This window comes from Mytilus californianus, unplaced genomic scaffold (genome assembly GCF_021869535.1).
Source record: "Mytilus californianus isolate M0D057914Y unplaced genomic scaffold, xbMytCali1.0.p SCAF_7, whole genome shotgun sequence".
Lineage (NCBI taxonomy): Eukaryota > Metazoa > Mollusca > Bivalvia > Mytilida > Mytilidae > Mytilus > Mytilus californianus.
This window is the reverse complement of record NW_026262723.1, coordinates 35,465,492-35,486,472: the sequence shown is the minus strand read 5'-3', so window position 1 is coordinate 35,486,472 and position 20,981 is coordinate 35,465,492. Positions and strand designations below refer to the sequence as shown.

The 20,981-nt window shown below is 32.5% G+C and overlaps 1 long non-coding RNA gene across 3 annotated transcripts; it reads right to left on the bottom strand.

Moving 5' to 3' along the window:
• Positions 1-14,096: 14,096 nt before the first annotated feature.
• LOC127710101 (uncharacterized) lies at positions 14,097-20,754 on the bottom strand. Of its 3 annotated transcripts, none has more exons than XR_007985935.1 (3): positions 20,445-20,754; positions 15,971-16,057; positions 14,097-14,823 (listed from the first exon to the last, which is right to left on the bottom strand). It is a non-coding gene; the product is annotated as an uncharacterized LOC127710101 (long non-coding RNA). The 3 variants fall into 3 exon arrangements; XR_007985936.1 differs by lacking the exon at positions 20,445-20,754 and adding an exon at positions 17,156-18,363 and having other exon boundaries at positions 15,971-16,832; XR_007985934.1 differs by lacking the exon at positions 20,445-20,754 and having other exon boundaries at positions 15,971-18,363.
• Between the last annotated feature and the right edge of the window lie 227 nt (positions 20,755-20,981).

Below are 20,981 nucleotides of genomic sequence, written 5' to 3'. Positions count from 1 at the left end.
GGTCAGTCAGTGCTCCCCCCCTTATAAAAAGTTCTGATTCATAATAAAGAGTAAAAATCATTATTGGAAGTTTATATCTATATTAAATTTGTAGAATTATAGGTTGCAGTAAAATAATGTAAATTGGAAAAAGAAATTTCTCTTTTTTTCTTTCTTCGTCATCCCATTCATTTTTCATTGTACATGCTCATGTATAGAAACAAATTTGGTTTATAGTGACTTTAATAGCTTTACTTATTAAACATTAGCATTTTCAAAATCAGGAACAATATGTATAGGTATGACGTCATTCTGTACGTGAGGGCTCAAGTTAATTTGCAATATTTTTTTTTCTCATTTAAAAGGTTATTTTGTCAATTTTTCTACATGCAAGTGTCAGATATTCTTATTTGACAAAAAAAAAAAAACAAGAAGAAAAACTCTTTGTTATACTCAGGATTTCTCAAAGCCTGTTAGTATGTAGCTGGTAGTCATCTACTTCTCACAACTGTTAATTGATGGGGATTTTTTTTTGGGGGTAGTCAAACTTTTGAAACTATGTTGTTAGGGAGGGGAGGGGGGGTCATTTTGCGGTTTTTAAGAATGATTTTTTTGGGGGGGAGGGGTTGCCAACAACAAATTTTATGTGAAAAATTTGAACCGACCCCCTCAGCTGATAAATAATGACCATTCCCCGAATATTACACGAACATTCAAACTTAGCATTTATGACGGTAATATGTATACGCTATTTAGATTATTTAAAAAAAACGTTCACACTCCTAGTCGAGGTTTAGGAGGCCATCTTATGAGTCACCAGGAAGCAGTCCAAAAGAAGATGTCTATCACGATGCTCGGAACATTATTGTACTTCCCGCCTTACTTGACTTATATCAAAAAATAAAATATGTGTGATAAAATTGCTACGACTTTTTTTTATTAAGTCACAAATCACAAAACATAAGGTTGTGCGACTAGTTGAGTTACATCATTTTCTATTATTTTGCCTCAATAATTGGTGGTTTATTTTGTTCGTTTTGACTTTGCGTGATGGCAATAACGATAGTTTGATAATCATTCATAACCGTGAACTTAGACCATTTCTTTTTCAAGCAGTAATGCATCGAAACTTAATTGTTGGCAGCATGTTGGGTCAACCACAGAAATAGCCATAAGCACAGGCACTTAAGAAACATGTGGCTTTCTTCCAATTTTTAGGAATAAAAAGGTAGGGGGGTCTTTGAAAGTGACGAGACCAATTTTCCCTGGACTTATTTCACTCAAAATCTAAAATTGGTCTGCACATTGCAAATGGAAGATGACGTTTTATATTGTAACAATGTTTTACATATTCCCCTGGATTCAAAATACTATATATTCAGTGCTATATGTTTCTGTTGAAGGCATTGTAATACAAAATTGCAAAGGGTCAGAGCCTAATTTTCAATATCTTTTATTTTCAATCGCAGGGTCCTAAATGTTTTTTTCATATCTTTATCATACTTGAAATGTTATATTAAAAAGTTTAAATTGTATATCTAAAATATCTTTTGTAATTTTAGTTCATTTATATGTTTCGGAGTTTAGTGTTTAGTTCAGCGTTACATGTTGCATGCTGTTGAAGATACAAATTTGCTTTTACATGTTTTTGTCAAATTTTGCATCGAAGGCCGTCGATAGCCAAAATGAATTAGTGAAAGACATGGAATATGTTTACTTCTAACACAATTTTGGATTTGGTTAACGATGATCTTCTTGTACGTTTTAGGAATAAATACTAAAGAGCAAAAATTTGCAAAAATCGCGATTTGGAGCTATCTTTCTAGGCGTTTATAAGTTGGTGATACGTTTGGAATTAAGCGATCATATTGTAAAACCCTTAGAATGTACACTTTACTATGAATCTAAGTAAACTTTAAGAATGATAGACTTTTTGTAAATGGCCCTGGTTTGAAATAAACCAAGAGTTTTGGTTTGGTTAACTATTTTATTTTTGTTTATTCATTTTGACGATAACTACTTAAACGTTGCCAACATCTTTCAAAAATTTTCCGGTTTGGACTATTTGCAGACCCTTTAGGCGTTTATAGTTTTGTAATCTGTTTAAGAATTACCCATTATATTGTTAGAACCATAGAGAACATACATTGGGTTGCGATACGTGTGCTAAGAATTTAGTTACATATTGATATACTGTTTAACTAGAGGCTCTAAAGAGCCTGTGCCGCTAACCTAGGTCTATGTGCATATTCAACAAAGGACACTCTCCAACATAGAAGACGAGAATAGAATTCATGACAAAAATCTCTGTTTTGTTGGACTTGTATTGCTGATCATTTAGTCTGCTTAAAAAAAAACAGTTTCTCTCCATCTTCTCTAGTTTTTGCTCAAAACACAAAAGAGGGCAGGAAAGTGACTCGTTAGTAGATCTTGCCTTATCGGTCATTTTTGAGATTTAAAGTGTCTATTTATCTATTATAATTTTTATCATGTAAATCAAAACCCCCCAAAAATGATAAAAATCTTCATTAAAGGGCAATAATTCCAAGGCGACGTCGGACGATTTCCTCAATATTGTTAATTGTAGATATTGTCTTGCTGATCATTTTTGCATATCAAAGTTTCTATCTATCTGTTATAATTTTAAAGATGTACATTTGTAAGGCAAAAACGCAAAAAAATGTATAAATCATCATCCAAGGGCAATAACTCTAATAAGGAGTCGGCTGACGATTTCGACAATTGAACTTATTTGTAGAACTTTTCTTGCTGATCATTTTTGAATTTTAATGTTTCTCTGTATCTTTTATAGTTTTCAAGATAATAGGCAAAAATGAAATAAAAATGGTAAAATTTGTCATTTAAGGGCAATAACTCCTATAAGAAGTCGCCTGACAATCTTGAAATGTATGGACAACAGAGCTCAACATTCTGAACATTTTTGCTCATGTCAGATTTTCTCTATTGATAACGGTTTACGAAATAATAGACAAAAACTTGCATTTCTCTCCTATGTTCTATTTCAGTCATCGAACACATTTTTCAAACTAGATACCCCAATAATGATTGTGGCCAAGTTAGTTTAAATTTGGCCAAGTAGTTTTAGAGGAGAAGATTTTTATAAAGGTTAACGGACGACGACGGACGACGGACGCAACAGACGACGACGACGACGACGGACGCCAAGTTATTAGAAAAGCTCACTTTGCCAATTGGTGAGCTTAAAATGGCCATGGTGTGAATAAAATTCAGGGGGGAAATTGGCCATTAGTCTTCCTATTATAAAATTATTTACAATTATTTGATGCGTTCTTTTTGTACAGTAGATACGTGTTTCATGTAAGAACATAACGACAGCAAATATATACGGAAGCGTATATGCTCCTCGTCTTAGCTTAATATGTATCTCGGACAAGTTTAAACATCAGTGCAGATCAACTAAGATTGAGTTGATGAGAGTAAATGCGATTATATAAGTTAATTTAAAATGGAGAAAAAGAACGACAATAAAAATAGTAAAACTGTTGTGTTTAAACTAGTTTGGCTAACGGTAAGAACTAGAATTGTGTTTTTTGCTGTACATGTTCTGATTTTGTGTCATGTATGGATACCCTATATCCTTCCTTTCTATCATGGAGGTTTAAAGTTATTGTGAGAAAAACGTCGTTAAAAATGAACGTAACGTTAAATAATGCACATGCTTTATTGGAGTTCATTTCTGTACTAGATTTAAAGTTTAAGTGTGCTATTAGCATTACAGATGAAATATAGTTTAAAGTCTTTTCATTTAACGTAAAATTAATCATATTCAGCTACTTGACGGTTGATATTCTGCACGTATTGGCTTTTTTAAAGCACTTTTTTTTCCAGTGTTCTTTTCACAAGTAAATTGTGTATGACATGTTCCCTTGGTGCAGCCTGGAGTCAAAATACAATGTATGGTAACCCCTCTTCATCAGGTACGAGGTATTTTAATCAAATTATAAATACTAGTATGTATACAATGTGCGTCTAACTCCCAGTTTGCCATGCACCACCGTCCCTTGGTGGCTTTTGCAGTTGACAAGTATGGACACTAAATTCAAGCTTGATACAGCTCTGAATTGGAATTTTGATTAAATATTTGACACAGCATAGATTTTTGACACAGAATAAATGTTGTCAAATACCTGAAAAATTAAAAAATTGGACTTTTATAAAATAAGGAGATGAGGTATAACTGCCACTGAGACAACTATCCACCAAGGTTCAAATAAGTTGATGTAAGCAATTAAAGGTAACAGTAAGGCCTTCAACAATGAGAAAAAACATTCTACCAAATAGTAGGCTATAAAAGGTCCCAACATGAAAAATATGAAACAATTCGGTTGAGAAAACTAACGGCCTAAGTTTAAACAAAACAATTAACGAAAAACAAATATGACAGACAAGAACCAACGACAACCACTGTACTGCAGGCTCCTTACTTGAGACAGGCACGTACAGAATGTGGTCCAATATCCAAAATCTATATACATTTGTACAAGGTTAGATTCAGCACCAAGAATTTAATCCACTAGTATTTATCAATGGACAAAAACAGCTAAGTTTGTCAAGGGGTTAGGTTCATAAAAGAATTATATATTAGTCAAATGTGTTTTGTAAAAATATACTTTTTCACTTTTTTGGTCTTTTGGAAAATGTTGTTTTTGCTGTATTTAGACCCCTATAACAAGAAATTTGTGTTGCATGCACACGTATAAAAATTGCGGTTTTTATCTACCGCAATCATAGGTTTGAACGTTGTTTTCAATTTAGACTTGTTTATATTTTTTCGTTTGGGCTTGTATTATATTTGCCTTCGGGTTTATATGATCCGTTCATCATATTTTGACTCCTCAAAATTCAAGAGTCTATCCTAAATTGAAGTAAATTATGTGGCCTTCCAAAAACCGTTTCGATTCCTAACATCACTGAAGAGACATTAATTGTCGAAATCCAGATATGGTGTACAAAAAATCTTTGCACCTTTGTTTTGCGGTATAACATCTTTGCCGCAAGTTTATTGTTTTCTGTTTATATTAAATTTATAGTTAAGATCCATTTATTACACCTTGTGATCCGTTTATTTGGCAATCCCCAATGGCAGTCAGCAGGATTTAAGAACATTTGTTGTTCGACCTGTTAGTCAAATGCGTTTTGTTTAAATATACTTTTTCACTTTTTTGGTCTTTTGGAAAATGTTGTTTGTGCTGTATTTAGACCCCTCTAATAAGAAATTTGTTTTGCATGCACACGTATAAAAATTGCGGTTTTTATCCACCGCAATCATAGGTTTGAACGTTGTTTTCAATTTAGACTTGTTTATATTTTTTCGTTTGGGCTTGTATTATATTTGCCTTCGGGTTTATATGATCCGTTCATCCTATTTTGACTCCTCAAAATTCAAGAGTCTATCCTAAATTGAAGTAAATTATGTGGCCTTCCAAAAACCGTTTCGATTCCTAACATCACTGAAGAGACATTAATTGTCGAAATCCAGATATGGTGTACAAAAAATCTTTGCACCTTTGTTTTGCGGTATAACATCTTTGCCGCAAGTTTATTGTTTTCTGTTTATATTAAATTTATAGTTAAGATCCATTTACTACACCTTGTGATCCGTTTATTTGGCAATCGCCAATAGCAGTCAGCAGGATTTAAGAACGTTTGTTGTTCGACCTTTTAGTCAAATGCGTTTTGTTAAAATATACTTTTCCACTTTTTTGGTCTTTTGGAAAATGTTGTTTGTGCTGTCTTTAGACCCCTCTAACAAGAAATTTGTTTTGCATGCACACGTATAAAAATTGCGGTTTTTATCCAACGCAATCATACTAGGTTTGAACGTTGTTTTCAATTTAGACTTGTTTATATATATATATATATATATATATATATATATATATATATATATATATATATATATATATATATAGAGTCTATAAGAATCTACCAACCAGTAAACTTAATAGGTATTGGATTATCAAAATTGACAATACTACACAAACAGGGAAAATTATATGAGTCTAAAAGATTGTGTAACAATACCGATAAATAGATGGAAAACAAAACACTAAAAAGTGTTGAATATCATCGCACAAAGATGGAAAAACTGAACAGATGATATAAATTATACAATAATTGCAAATATTTCGGCTCAACAAATGGCCTTCCTCAGTGTTAAAAGTTTTAACAAAACTGATATATAATGTATAAGGTGTAAACATAGATCAATAATAATACAGGTAAGTTTTGGTCGATTGATTTTAATCCAAAATCCTGAATATCATAATATATTTAATAATAATACAGGTAAGTTTTGGTCGATTGATTTTAATCCAAAATCCTGAATATCATAATATATTTATATTAGACCTTTTCAACAATTGTCTACACCTACAGTTGAGAACGACTACGACAGGTGAGATATGAAGGGTCGTCTCAAAAATAAAATTAAAAAAATATTATTGATCGCATATGATTATTTTGATTGCCAATGAGACCACTATCCAATATGACGTGTATATAAGCAATTGTTGTGTACCGTACCTTATTTTGTTTATTAGGTATTTGTTTATCAAAACTAAATTTATTTGTGAATTGACTATGAAGAAAAGAAAGGACTTCAATGTTTCATTTCTTTTAGACGTCGAGTTGAAAAATTAAAAAAAAAAAAAATACCTGTATTTTTGTAGTTGATGTTTAATTAATCAATCTTTTATATCTGTTGACTAGGGCGGTACATGTTTCTACAATGTCTGTTAATTTTGGCTTCCAATGTCTCAATGGTACTCATAACAAAATAGATATCAAGATTTTAAAAGGCCCTTGGTGTCTCTTCTGATTCAGATTCAGATTCAAATCGTAAGCTTTTTTTCGTTCTCTTGCTATGTTTATGACTTCTGCAGTAGGAAAAAAAATCACACAATGCAACATATAAAACAGACATTCAGTTACCGCAGATTTTAAACCCCAATATCCACCCCCCCCCCCCCCCCCAAAAAAAAAAAGGAAACAAAGTTACTATCTTTGATCGAATAAAAAGGAAATAAATATGAGAGCGAAGCATGATGTCAAAATATCAAATTGTAAACTAAATATTCTATTGTGACAAACACTTACCAGTTGCAATGACCAACTTGTTTAGGAATTGTTTCAGGCACATAAAACATGCGGCGGGGTTTCACTAGTATAATTGGGATCTTAAATCTCCCCTATGTATGGTCAGAGATGACATTTAAAAACCTTAATGCATGGAAAAAATAGAAAAGAGTAGAAAACCAAAGCTATGTCCTGAAAAGGGGAAGGGTAAGCAGTTCTCGCTTCTTGCAAGACACACGAAGGTCATTTTTCAGGAACAGGGAAAGGAAAGGAAAGGAATCTACGACAGGGAAAAGGTATGTTCACGTCTTTCGGGACACGGACAACCTATAACGGTCAATCAGTTCGGCGCTGTCAAAAAGACACTGCAATGACAACAAGCTCTGTTGGGATATAAATACCATACGCATCACTGAAGAGACATTAATTGTAAAAATGCGCATGTGGCGCAGAAAAAAATGGTGCCGTTAATGTTTCCAGTTCATTAAGGAAACATCTCAATTTTAACATGGTATCTTAAAGCGGAGTAGTTTCTCGTAACTAAATTATCGATGTGGCCTTTTCCTTTGACCTTTAAACAAATAGGCTTTTACCCCTCCCAAAATTGAATGTGTTCAACAAGTGACGTGAAGATCGGTTGAGAAACACAACTCTAGCGGACGGACGGTAGTCCTGTTACAATGTTCCTTCAGCAAATTTCATAAATAGCATTACAAAAGCGAATTAATCGCAATTGGCATGTGGAACAATCTGCGTTGACAGACTCGCTTATCTAAATACTCACATAATCATGAAATTTAAGAAGAAAAAAAAGGCAGATTATGTGAATTGATTGCAGTAATTATTTACTTGAAGGTTTAATAAATTCAACGTAAAATGTCGTATAACTACATGTAATAAGAATGCTATACAAAAGATAGAGATATAGTTCATATTTGTTTGAAATATGTTCTTTCGTCAAAATAGTGTAAAACGATAAATCGAAGGTGTAAAAGTAATACTATTCATGAATGATTTTTAGTTTTGAGACGACCCCTTCATTTTACCTGTAAACTGTAGGTGTCATTAGTCGGTGTCGAGAGTTATTGAAAAGGTCTATTATGATATTCAGGATTTTGGATTAAAATCAATCGACCAAAACTTACCTGTATTATTATTGATCTATGTTTACACCTTATACATTATATATCAGTATTGTTAAAACTTTTAACACTGAGGAAGGCCATTTGTTGAGCCGAAATATTTGCAATTATTTTATAATTTATATCATCTGTTCAGTTTTTCCATATTTGTGCGATGATATTCAACACTTTTTAGTGTTTTGTTTTCCATCTATTTATCGGTATTGTTACACAATCTTTTAGACTCATATATATATATATATATATATATAGCATTCTGAAAATTAATTTATATAGAATAAAAACAAACCTACCACCAAGTTCTTAAAAATATTTACAAAAGAAATTAAAAAAAAAACAATTCACAAAAAATCACTCATCAATAATACAATATCTTTTAAAAAAATTCATAAAACTTACCTTTAATTATTTTTCAAAACGATCTATTATTGAATAGAAAATTTCAAACTTTATTTATACATAATTTCTTCTATAAGATTAAAATTTAATGCGGTATCTATTTTTAACTGTGAATCTACTTACACTTTCTATCAATTGTGCAATACAACTCTGAATTTTTATAGTGATTAAAATAATTTAATATTTGACATATCATAGGTTTCTGACACAGAATGAATGTGGTCTGAGAACTTAAATCAAAGTACTGAAGAACTGAATACATCGGATGACCGCAAGTACTGGTGGATGGTCACAAGCACTTGTCTCAGAAAAAAAAATCACATCTCTATACCTGAAAGTAAGGTTGAGGTACATAGATATATTTTTTTTCTGAGACAAGTTAGTGTGTGGATGATGAATAAATGACAGGAAATTCAAGCTCACCATAATAACTGTTATATTGTAGTGATATAATCATTTGTTATCTGTATACTCTGGTTTGGTGTTATATATTATATCAATATTTGTAAAACAGTTATATATAATTTTCATCCATTTGTATATCATTCTATTCTACTATTCTAATGATAGTGCAGTGTAAGTGCATGGTGGACACTCTTCTGTAATAATTAGTTTTTCTAATAGATCGGATTTGAGTAGGCATTCATATTTTCCCACGTTTGTTGCAAAACGTTCCTAAGATATTCTTCCGCATACGTTAACACAAATTTTCGGTATTCTTGATTTGTTATTGATATTATCAGATTATTACATGGCATTTTTCATATCAGATGTATTATAAGCCCAAGGTTCAATATCAGCCCAAGAGCCGAAGGCGCGAGGGCTGATATTGACCGAGGGCTGATTATACATCTGATATGCCATGTTATGATCTTTTTATCATATGCTTCAACAATGGGGAAAATAATAGTTTAATATATTGATACTTTTTAGTGGTTCTCACGTAGAAGTTCAAAAAGTGAAAAGTTTACGGACGCCAAATGTAGTACATCCGATATGAAATCTTTCTATCATCAATGTATCATATGCATCAACAGAGGAAAAGAACAACAGCATGATATATTTTTATATTGACGATAAATATACAACAAAACATAATGAACACTGTTTGGAAAAGTTAACATTTGTAAAGTAACTTTCTAAATTATGCTGGAAACTTTTAAAAATGCATTTATTGTATCATTTTTATTAAATTTTTTTTGCATTTTACATAATATGTTATAATTATATTGTATCGTAATAATTGTTTAGTACCCGACTTTAATTGTAATGTTTTTCACTGAAAAATGTACCATTCAGGTGTATTTTCCGGAATTTGCCATGTGATAATAGTTGAAGCATGTGATAAATTTTTCATATCAGCCCGCTAAACAACATTTCGGAAAAATATGGAATTCACGTAAATTTAATGCTATTATCATACTGTAAAAACTATATGTTATTTGCTCTAAGTATATGATAAATATAGATTATAACATGGCATTTTTCATATCAGACCCCTTATCAGCAATAGGTCATGATATCAGTCCGAGAGCCGACAGGCTCGAGGGATGATTTTGACCATAGGCTTATAAGGAGTCTGATATGAAAAATGACATGTTATGTTCTTTTTATCATATACTTCAGCAGAAGCCATACAGACAAGAAAACCTTTTTAAAACTTTATAAAATTCATTTATTGTATTATTTGTTTTTCATTTTTTTAATATAAAAATGTTCCTGTTTCTAAATATTCGTTCTTTTATTCTACTTAGTTATGTTTTTCACTAAAATGTACCACTGAGGTTTTATTTTCCGGAATTTACAGAATGACGTCGAAATGCTTTGCGATAACATTTAAGAAAAGCATGCGATAATAACCGGAAGCAGTCGATATAAACCGGAAGCAGTTGATATATACCGGAAACAGTTGATAACGAAAGTCATATCACACGGCTAAGACAATTCGCCATTTCAGAATCTAATGCATTCTGGGTAATATTTTCAAAAGCGTACACCAAAACGTTATGATTGGTTTAAAACGTCCTAATCAAAGGAAATTGAACCAATGACGTAAATTTATTTTCTTTTTGGTGTACAAACAATGAGATTACCCATGGTTCTTTAGATTCTGAAAAGGCCAATTCTTCAAATTTAATGAATAAATATATGTACAAATAAGTTTTATCAAGGTGTACAATTATATCATTATTTTCTACAAGTATGATAAATATATTTCTCACGACAAAACATTTTCATTTATCTATGTTCTTAAAATTATTTTCATGAATATTTGTTGATGAAATTAGTATATAACAAGCGATAAGGAGTGTTATTTTGCACTCCATGATATCCGCGTAATTATACGAAATACGTTCGGTTGTCAGTCAAAAACGCAAGTCATGTGGGTAGAAATGTCTGTGGCAACATAACACCGGAATGCCCTCACGGTCATCCGCTGTAAAAAATGAAATTGGATATTTACCTATCATGATCCAATATCCAACATACATGCGTAGATTAAGTAATCAAAAGACCCCTTGATTTCAACTTTTGTTAAAATCAAACTAATTTAAAAATTGATTATGAACGCTTTGGACCTTAATGTGGACCAATTTGAAAACCGGGCCCAAAATCAAAAATCTAAATACACCGTTAGATTCACCAAAGCATAGAACCATAATAGTCTATTTTATTTGTTAAAATCAAGCAAAGTTTAATTTTGGACCCTTTGGACCTTCATGTGGACCAAATTGAAAACGGACCCCAAAATAAGAACCTATAAATACACGGTTAGATTCTGCATATAAAAAAACTCAAGAGTTCAAGACTATGAATTAAACCCCATTGAATTGGTCAAGATATGAGCAATGTATGTAAAGTATAAGAAAAGTATTGTTTTTAAACCCTTTTTCCTAAAACGATTCATTTTAGACTTATACTGAAGTTATTGTCCGGAAACCAGAAACTCCTAGTTTTTTTTTACCGATGTTTTGGTCCGTAATTCTTGAACGTTTTGGACCATAACCCCCAAAATCAGTCTCAACATTCCTTATGAAGTATGGAACCTTGAAATACAAATTCATAGAGATCCATACACTTATAATTAAGTTATTGTCCTGAAACAAGAAAAATGGTATTTTCCCCCTTAATTCCTACAAAGTTGGGACAAAAACCCTCAAATCCATTCCAACCTTCCTTATGTAGTATGAAACTTTGTGGTACAATTTCATAAAGATCCATACACTTACATGTATACTCCAGTTATTGTTTGGAAACCAAATGTCTTCGGAAAACGACGACAAACGTCATACCATTATACGACCGCAAAATCACTCTTTTATGCAAGGTTGTGCATGAGATGGTAATGAACGATGGCTTTTTAATGTCCAGTGGCAAATTAAATGCATATTCAGGACGAGAACATGTTATTGTAATATGAATTATTAACCCTGCTGTTGATTATACCGACACACTGAGCGTGACGTGCTACTTCGCGATGTTATAGTTCGCAGGAAGACATGTTATCATACGCGGATTCAATATTTTGACTCCGAGCCGACAAGTCTCTGCTTTAATTTATTAATGCCGCGTGCTTGTAGAGAAGCAGCAAAAAACAATTTTAAAAACTTTGGTTTGACCAGACCGAAATTCCCATAACCTCCGCAATTTCATGCACATCTTCACATTATAGTTTGCAACACTATGCAATGTCATTGGGTTCCAAAAAACGTTTAGAAAACTATGTCAATGTGCTTTCCCATAGGGTTTTATGCAGAACAATTATCGGAAATCTATTTGTCAAAATCAAACTCTTAACTGAACAAAGTGACTGTATCCAAGTTGTAGTTATTGTATGAATACTGTCTTAATTTTAATATTTGCTTTTTTTTACCTTCTTAATTTCTCAATCATTTATACCGAAGTAACTATTAACCAATGTTTTACGTGGTTCATGTGAAAGACAACTCTGTTCTTATGAACTAATTTTTACACCACCCAGGTATGAGTTGGGGAATATCACTCGAATATATTGGTCTGTTTGAAGTCAGGAGCCTTTAATTCTGTTGTTGTCGTCGGTAGCTGTATGCATATTTATTTTTTTTTCTTCAATTATTGTTAATCATAAAGGGCCACCATTAATAAAATTATATTATTTTGCACGGGGGAGTAGTGGGGGATAGACAGGTTTTGAAAATGAAAAGTCTAACCTGGTGTAAATAAAAAAAAAAACAGGCTTAAGAAAATGAAAGAGGAGTGACGCTACAGTACCAACAGGTGAAATGTACTGTTGTTTGTCCCCCTCCTAACCCTCCTGATAAAGATTAAACCAGAAAAGTGCTTTGGACGCAATAAATTAATAAAATTTTTCCATTTTGTCACCAGGAGCAAAAGAAGATAAGTAACCATATGCTAGCAAATTTTTGAAGCTCACGTCTTAATTGATAGTAATAAAAATAAAGAGAAAACGTATGGTTACCAATAACAATCTACTGGAGACAGAAAACGTTGGTATAGGCAACTATTATAATGGTCTGGATTGGGTTTTTTTTTTTAATGTTTTAAGTCATTTTTCTCTAATCATTATACTTTTTGCCAATTATTCTCTATTCTTTATATTCTAACACCGCATTATTCTCTTTTGTTTAATTTTTGGTCCATTTTCTCTATTCTTTATATTTTTTGCCCATTATTCTCTTTTCCGTAACCAACCCGTGCACACTCTCTAGTATAGGTCACCATATAGCCTTCCCAAAGGAGTAAAAGTCATCACGAATAGGCCCGAATGGCAAAATGATTGAATGCTAATCCCATTTTGAATTGTGAACTTTCAACACTGGACACTTTTAATTTGCAAAACACTCATTTGCAAATCCGCCGCCGCCTCTCCTTAGACCTACAGTGTCGTGTAAATAACCAAAATGTGCGGAATTACATGGGATTCAATAATTTCATTGCTTTTCTGCTGTTATTATTATATATATTTTGTAATTTGATTTAGAAAAACATGGGATTTTCAATATCCCATGGGATAGGGCAAATCCCATGGGATTGACCATTATCCCATGGGATTTTAGTTAAATCCCATAGGATTTTTTTGGATCCCATGGGATAATTGTAGTCCCATGGGATATTTGTTGTCCCATGGGACAAAAAAAATCCCATGGGACTATAATTATCCCATGGGATTTTCAATATCCCATGGGACAAAATAAAATCCTATGGAATTCAAATTATAAATATACAGTAATGTGTATGTTACAATGAATTCTGTTTGGTAGTAAAAAGTTTATAATATATATATGAGTGTATTTTGGTTTTTTTCATTTTGTCACAAACATGTTTTTAATTTGTTTATATGACAATAAAGATTATTATTATTTTGGAAATATAATAATATTTAAAGTCAAAAAATAAAATCCTTTAACTGAAATAAAATTATGACGTCTTAATAAAAGAAAAAAATATTGATTTGAAATCTTTGTCTTCTTTGTTTTATTATGAAAAATAGAACTGAAAAAAATATTTCATATTCTGACTGAATAAATTGACAAAGTACAGTTAATAGTTTACTCTTTTCATGAGGTAAAGTTTTCTTTGTTATAGTTCCATTGCAATACATGAATATGCAAACGATTTGAATCTTATTCCTTTGTGGTGTTCATAATATTACATTTATATTTGTAAATTTATAAAATAAACACTTTTCCTGTTAAGTTTTAGTTTTCTTGTTTCAGCTTGCTATGAACAATTATTCAGTCCACTATATAAGAGTCAAGTAAATAAATTATTTCATCCACTAGAATGTTCCTACAATTCTTAGACAAAACATTTTTGCAATCTGTTCTTCAAAAATCTTCCTCCGTACATCTTTATTGGATGGAGCGATTTAAATGAGTGGACAAAGCAAGTTCATTTGGACAACAAAATACTTATATATTTTTTCATTCCTCCCTTCTTTCAATTGATAATTACGTTGTTGCATTTACATGATTAAGTTCTTGAGCATCTATGATCATGATGATATGACTCCTTTTTGTTTATAGTCATTATGTTGAAATTTCCTCTTTCTTATGTAGGAAAAAAAACCACATTCCATTTCAAATTAATAAAAAAGTCACACTATGTAGAAAAATATCAACTTTAAGTTTGCTGTTCAGTATTGACCTGTTGAATGATGATCATGAAAACCAAGATGTCTGACCTACAAATACACAAAACTCAAAAATTATAAATGAAGAGAAATACAGCAATAAAATGGCTATTTTATCTTGTTTATGTACATTTTGATAAAAATTTCATTTGAATATTTAAAATTGTAAGAACTCTTATTTCAGTGCTTTGTGTCTATGGTTTTCATATTAGTTGTTTTTTGTGCCTTGTTGCAGTCTTTTGAGTTAAGCCAATTGCAACAAATGTTTACAGTTTGTTCAAATGTTGTGCTGTTATTAAAACCACTGTCCCAGGTTAGGGGTGGGTTGGGTGCTCACTAAATGTTTATTTTATTAGTTGATATTTGCTTTGAATTAGCTGTCAGTAACTGCGAGTACTAATAGATCTGTATGTTGAGTCTTTTTTGTTAAAGGGAAAGAATAAATTTCCAGCCACATCCGGTCTGTGTTTTTGGTAGCTGTTTTTCTGCTTTGTTGCATTCTAATGAGTTAATAAAATTGAGAATGAAAACGGGAATGTATCAAAATAACCTGACCCAAGAGCAGAAAAAAACCCTTTTCAACTGATTTTATAGTTTTTATATTGAACTGACACTTACACCACTGTCCTTAATTAGAGGATTTGGCGCCAGCAAACATGTTAAACCATGCCACATTTTGTAAGTGTCTGTCCCAAGTCAGGGGTCTATTATTCAGTGGTTGTCAATTGTTGCTATATATCATATTTGTTTTTTGTTTATTGTTTTGTGCAAAAATCAGGCACTTGGCTTTCACCTTTGTGGTGTTTCCCCCAAGCATGTTTAGCATGGATAGACACCATGCCCTTATTGAATTGTTTTACATTTGTTATTTCATGGCCTTTTATGGATTACTATGCAGTATAGGGTTTGCTCATTGTCGAAGGCTGTACAGTGAACTAATTTTGTTAAATTTAATGTCATTTGATCTCTATTGGAGAAAAGTCTCATTGGCAATCGTACCGCTTCTTATTTTTATATCAACCCTGCCATATTTTGCCTGTCATTATTTACAGGTCATCATTGGCCTCTAATAAGTAATTGCATTGCTTACATCCACTTAATTGAACTCTGGTGGATAGTTTTCTCATTTATCATACCACATCTTATTTTCATAATAATCATTATTCAAGGGCAATAACTTTTATAGAAGTGGACTTACCATTTAGGCTTTGTTGACGTCTGTAAATCTATTTTTGTTGATAATTTCTTTTGTTTATAGTTTCCCTTTATCTTTAATGTTCTTGCCCTACACATAAAAGGGTAAACATTATCATTTGATGACAATAACTACTATTACATAATGAGTAGGCAACTGACAATTTTGGATCATTTGTATCTTGTCTTGCTCATCATTTTTGCTTGATATTATCAATATTCTATGAAAATAAGGTCTCAGTAATATTAAACTTGGCAGACAGACATCTTCTTATTTTTATATGACACCTTGCAGTCATTCCATACACCAACAAGTAGACATATGCTTATAATATCTGATAAAATGAATAAAATGCTCCGCTGGGCGCAGCTTGATACGACCGCAGAGGTCGAACCCTGAACAGTTGGGGCAAGTATGGACACAACATTCAAGCTTGATACAGCTCTGAATTTGGATTGTGATTAAATATTTGACACAGCATAGGTTTCTGACACAGAATGAATGTGGTCTAAGAACTTAAAAATTTTAATTTACCTATTCAAACCATATCATTATTATTTGCTTTTATATATAAATCAGAAATAACCAATTTAAAATGGAAAATTTTAAAGAAAAAAAAAGGAAAAAAAATCCCCCCCCCCAAAAATTTTTTGAACCCCCTTATGATTCATCACCCCAAACTCAATCCCAGCCTTCCCTTTGTGGTATGGTACCTTGCAGTACAATTTCAGAAAGATCCATACACTTATACACAAGTTATTGTCTGGAAACTAGAAAAATGCTTGTTTTTTTGGCCCCAAATTCCTAAACGTTTAGGGCAATTACCCCCAAACTCAAACCCAGCTTTCCCTTTGTGATATGGAACCTTGTAGTACAATTTCAGAAAGATCCATACACTTACACACAAGTTATTGTCATGAAACTAGAAGAATTCTTGTTTTTTGCCCCTTCTTTGGCCCCTTATTCCTACAATTTTAAAGCAATTGCCCCCAAAATCAATCCCAGCCTTCCCTTTGTGGTATGGTACCTTGCAGTACAATTTCAGAGAGATCCTTAGACTTGAACACAAGTTATTGTCTGGAAACTAGAAAAATGCTTATTTTTGGCCCCTTTTTGGCCCCTTATTCCTAAACATTTTGGGCAATTACCCCCAAACTCAATTCCAGCATTCCCTTTGTGATATGAAACCTTGTAATACAATTTCAGAAAGATCCATACACTTACACACAAGTTATTGTCATGAAACTAGAAAAATGCTTGTTTTTTGCCCCTTTTTTGGCCCCTAATTCCTTATATTTTGAGGCAATTACCCCCAAAATCAATCCAAGCATTCCCTGTGTGATATGGAACCTTGTGGTACAATGTCAGAGAGATCCATACACTAACACACAAGTTATGTCTGGAAGTTACAAAAATGCTTATTTTTGGTCCCTTTTCCCTTAACTGTTGGTACCATAACCCCCAAAATCAGTCCTTATGGTAAAATTTCATAGAGATCCATTCACTTAAACTAAATTTAGAGTGCGAAAACCAATATGTCTTCGGACCACGACAACGCCAACGTCATACCAATTTTTTGCGGTCGTATAAAAAACCAAGAAAACTTAGCATTGACCAAAGAACCATAAAATGCGATCATGGTTATATGAATCTGCCAGACAGACATGAACACCTTACAATCGTTACATCCGCCAAATATAATTTACTTGTTGCTTAAAGCATATGATAAACTGACAAAACAATGCAAACTTTTCATTGACCAATGAACCATGAAAATGAGGTCAAGGTCATATAAAACATGCCAGACAGACATGTGCATCTCACAATCATTCCATTCACCAAATATAGGGGCCTTATTCATGTTTTTGCTTACAGTATCCGAAAAAAACCACAAAAACTAAACATTGTCCAATGTACTATGAAAATAAAGTCAAGGTAAGATGAAACTTCTCAGTCAGACATATGCACCTTACAATCATTCCATACACCAAATATAGTTGACCTATTGCTAATTTGAAAATAAGAAAATAGAAAAACTGACCAAAAAACAATAAAATAACATTGAGCAATGAACCATAAAAATGAGGTCAAGGTCGAATAAAACATGCCAGACTAACATGTACATCCTTAAAAATTTTCATACACCAAATATACTTGACATGTTGCATACAGTATTAGAAAAACTGGACATTTTTACCTAGGAATAGTGATGTCATGGACTAGGAAAATTAGTCTGGGGACATAAATTACTGACATCGGACTAAATATATTAGTAAATTCTGTATCCATGGACTTTTTATACTAGTTATATTTGTCTGACCAGACAATTTATCTCTTACACTAGTTCTCAGAGAGACATGTCACCTTACCTTGACACATTATTCTGACTCTGAACAAACCAGTGTTTGCTCTTATTTCTTAATAATACTGCGTGCATAGGGGGGAAGCAGCAAATACCAACTTTAAAGTCTTTGGTTTTACCCGGTTGTGTTCAAAATAAACAACCTTCTGCATGTGAGGTGAACACGCTACCACGAGACCAGGCAGTATAACATAAGGAGTTTACCCAAGATTTAAAGTTTCCAAGTTTTTGCAAAAACTGGATCAAAATCATCATTGAAAAGCAATAACTTTTTAATAAGATTTAAGTTTCTCTTTAATTATTACAGTTTTCGAGATAAAAAGGCAAATTCAAGAAATATGAAGAAAAAATAAATGGTTAAAATCTGTATTTAAGGCAACAACTCCTATGAGTCAGCTGCCAGTTTTGATGCAAATGGACAGTAGATTTTTTTTTCAACATTCTGAACATTTCTACCCTTTTCAGATATTGTCTATCTATTTTAGCCTTTTGTAGCTTATTACGCAGTTTGGCTTTTTAGCCCATTGTTGAAATCTGTACAGTGACCTATATAGTTGTTAACTTCTACTTTTTTAGTTTCTGTTGAAGAGCCGTCACATTGGCAATGATACCATATTTGTATATGTTTTTGTCATGTAGGTGTAAGGAGACAACCTTTTGATTTTCTGGTGGGATAAAAAGGGGAGACAGATTTTTTATCACCTGGCCTGGTAAGTTTTTCAGGGTTCGTAAGGATAGAAAACCCAGCAAATTGTAACAAACCCCTGTGGTACGACCATATTTGCCAAAAGATTAGTCCAAATAATTATGACGTCTTGCAAGGCTATTTTAACTTTATTCTGGGCACGTAATAGTCAAAGTTGTGACTGAGTGCGGAAATATGAAGGTAGATAGATAGAAAAATTATAAAGGGACATAACTGAAGAACGGTAAAAGTGACGCTACCCAAATTTGAACTTGATCTGAGTTTTGTGGAAATAAGCATTGTGTGTAAGTCTCATAACATTTGGTTGAGGCTAACTTAAGTAGAGAACAGAAACGAAAAATTCAGCATTTTTTATGTTTTTAAAGGGACATTACTCAAGAATGGTAAAAGTGTCGCCACCAAATTTCGTACTTAATCTGTATTATGTAGTAATAAGCATTGTGTATAAGTTTCATTACATTTGGTTGAGGCAAACTAAAGTTAGAAAACGGAAACAAAAAATTTGTACTTGATCTTAGTTTTGTGGTAATGAATATTGGGTATAGGTTTCATAATGTTTGGTTGGGGCAAACTTAAGTTACAGAATGGAAACTAAAAATTTGCAATCTTTCAATTTATAAAGGGGCATAACTCAATAATGGTTAAAGTGACACTACCCAAATTCAACTTGATCTGTGTTTTATCAGTGGAAGTCAAAATTAAACATTGCATTGTATAAAGCATTGATTGTAGTTGATTCTACTATAATAATTGACAAAGGAAGATAATTCCAATTTTAAAAATTACTTGATATTAAGAAGAAAATAAAAATTTTGCAATTTTTCCATTTATAAAGGGGCATAACTCTACAACAGTTAAAATGACGCCACCAAAATTCAAACTTGATCTGTGTCTTGTGGTAATAAGCATTGTGTATAAGTTTTATAACATTTGGTTGAGGCAAACTTAAGTTAGAGAACGGAAACTAAAAATTTTGCAATTTTTCCATTTATAAAGGGGCATAACTCTAGAACAGTTAAAGTGACGCCACCAAAATTCAAACTTGATCTGTGTTTTGTGGTAATAAGCATTGTGTATAAGTTTTTACTTTTACATTTGGTTGAGGCAGACTCAAGTTAGAGAACGGAAACCAATTTTGGGACGTACGGACGTATGTACGTACAGACGGACAAGGGTAAAACTTAATGCCCCCACCGCTACGGCGGGGGCATAAAAAAATAAAATAGCCTTGCTAGTCGTCATAATTATTTGGACTACCAAAAGATGTAACCTAATTCTTACTTGTTTGGGGAAGAGGGGATTAACCGAACCACTATTCAATCTAAATCAGTGAACTGAATTATTGTCTTTTGCAGTAGTCCGAGTCGACATCTGTAACTAATCATGCAAATTGATAGTCAACAGTATACCTTTTTCAGAATGTCAGTTCACAAAGAATCACTGGTGATAGGGGAGTGTAACCGATAAATTGATCCTGAATTAGATAAGATTAACTAACACAATACGTCCTTGTATTTTCCCAGTAACGGAGAACCCCTTTCTTTGAGTGAATTATAAATAGTGACGGGGGTCTCACAAATAAATTTAAATCTGAATTACAGGAACATCGATTAGCAAAGTAAACTTAAATATTATTCTCGAAGTTATTTACGGTAAAGACAGACTGTGCTCCTGAATTAAGGTATTATACATTTGTGTATTTTACTCGGGGGGGGGGGGGGGCACTTCCTATATACAAGGTGATAGGACGTGCCGCTGGAATAGGTCACTTTTTCCAGCTTGAAAATATGGGAATAGGTGGGGAAAACTATCAGAAATATATGATAAGGTCGATAAAGTTCCAATTACTTGTATATGAAAAGCCCTGTCATTTTTTCACAGCCGAAAGTCTAGCCGTAAGTTAACATTACATACAGAATCTTAGCCTTAAATATTCCACTTTTCCA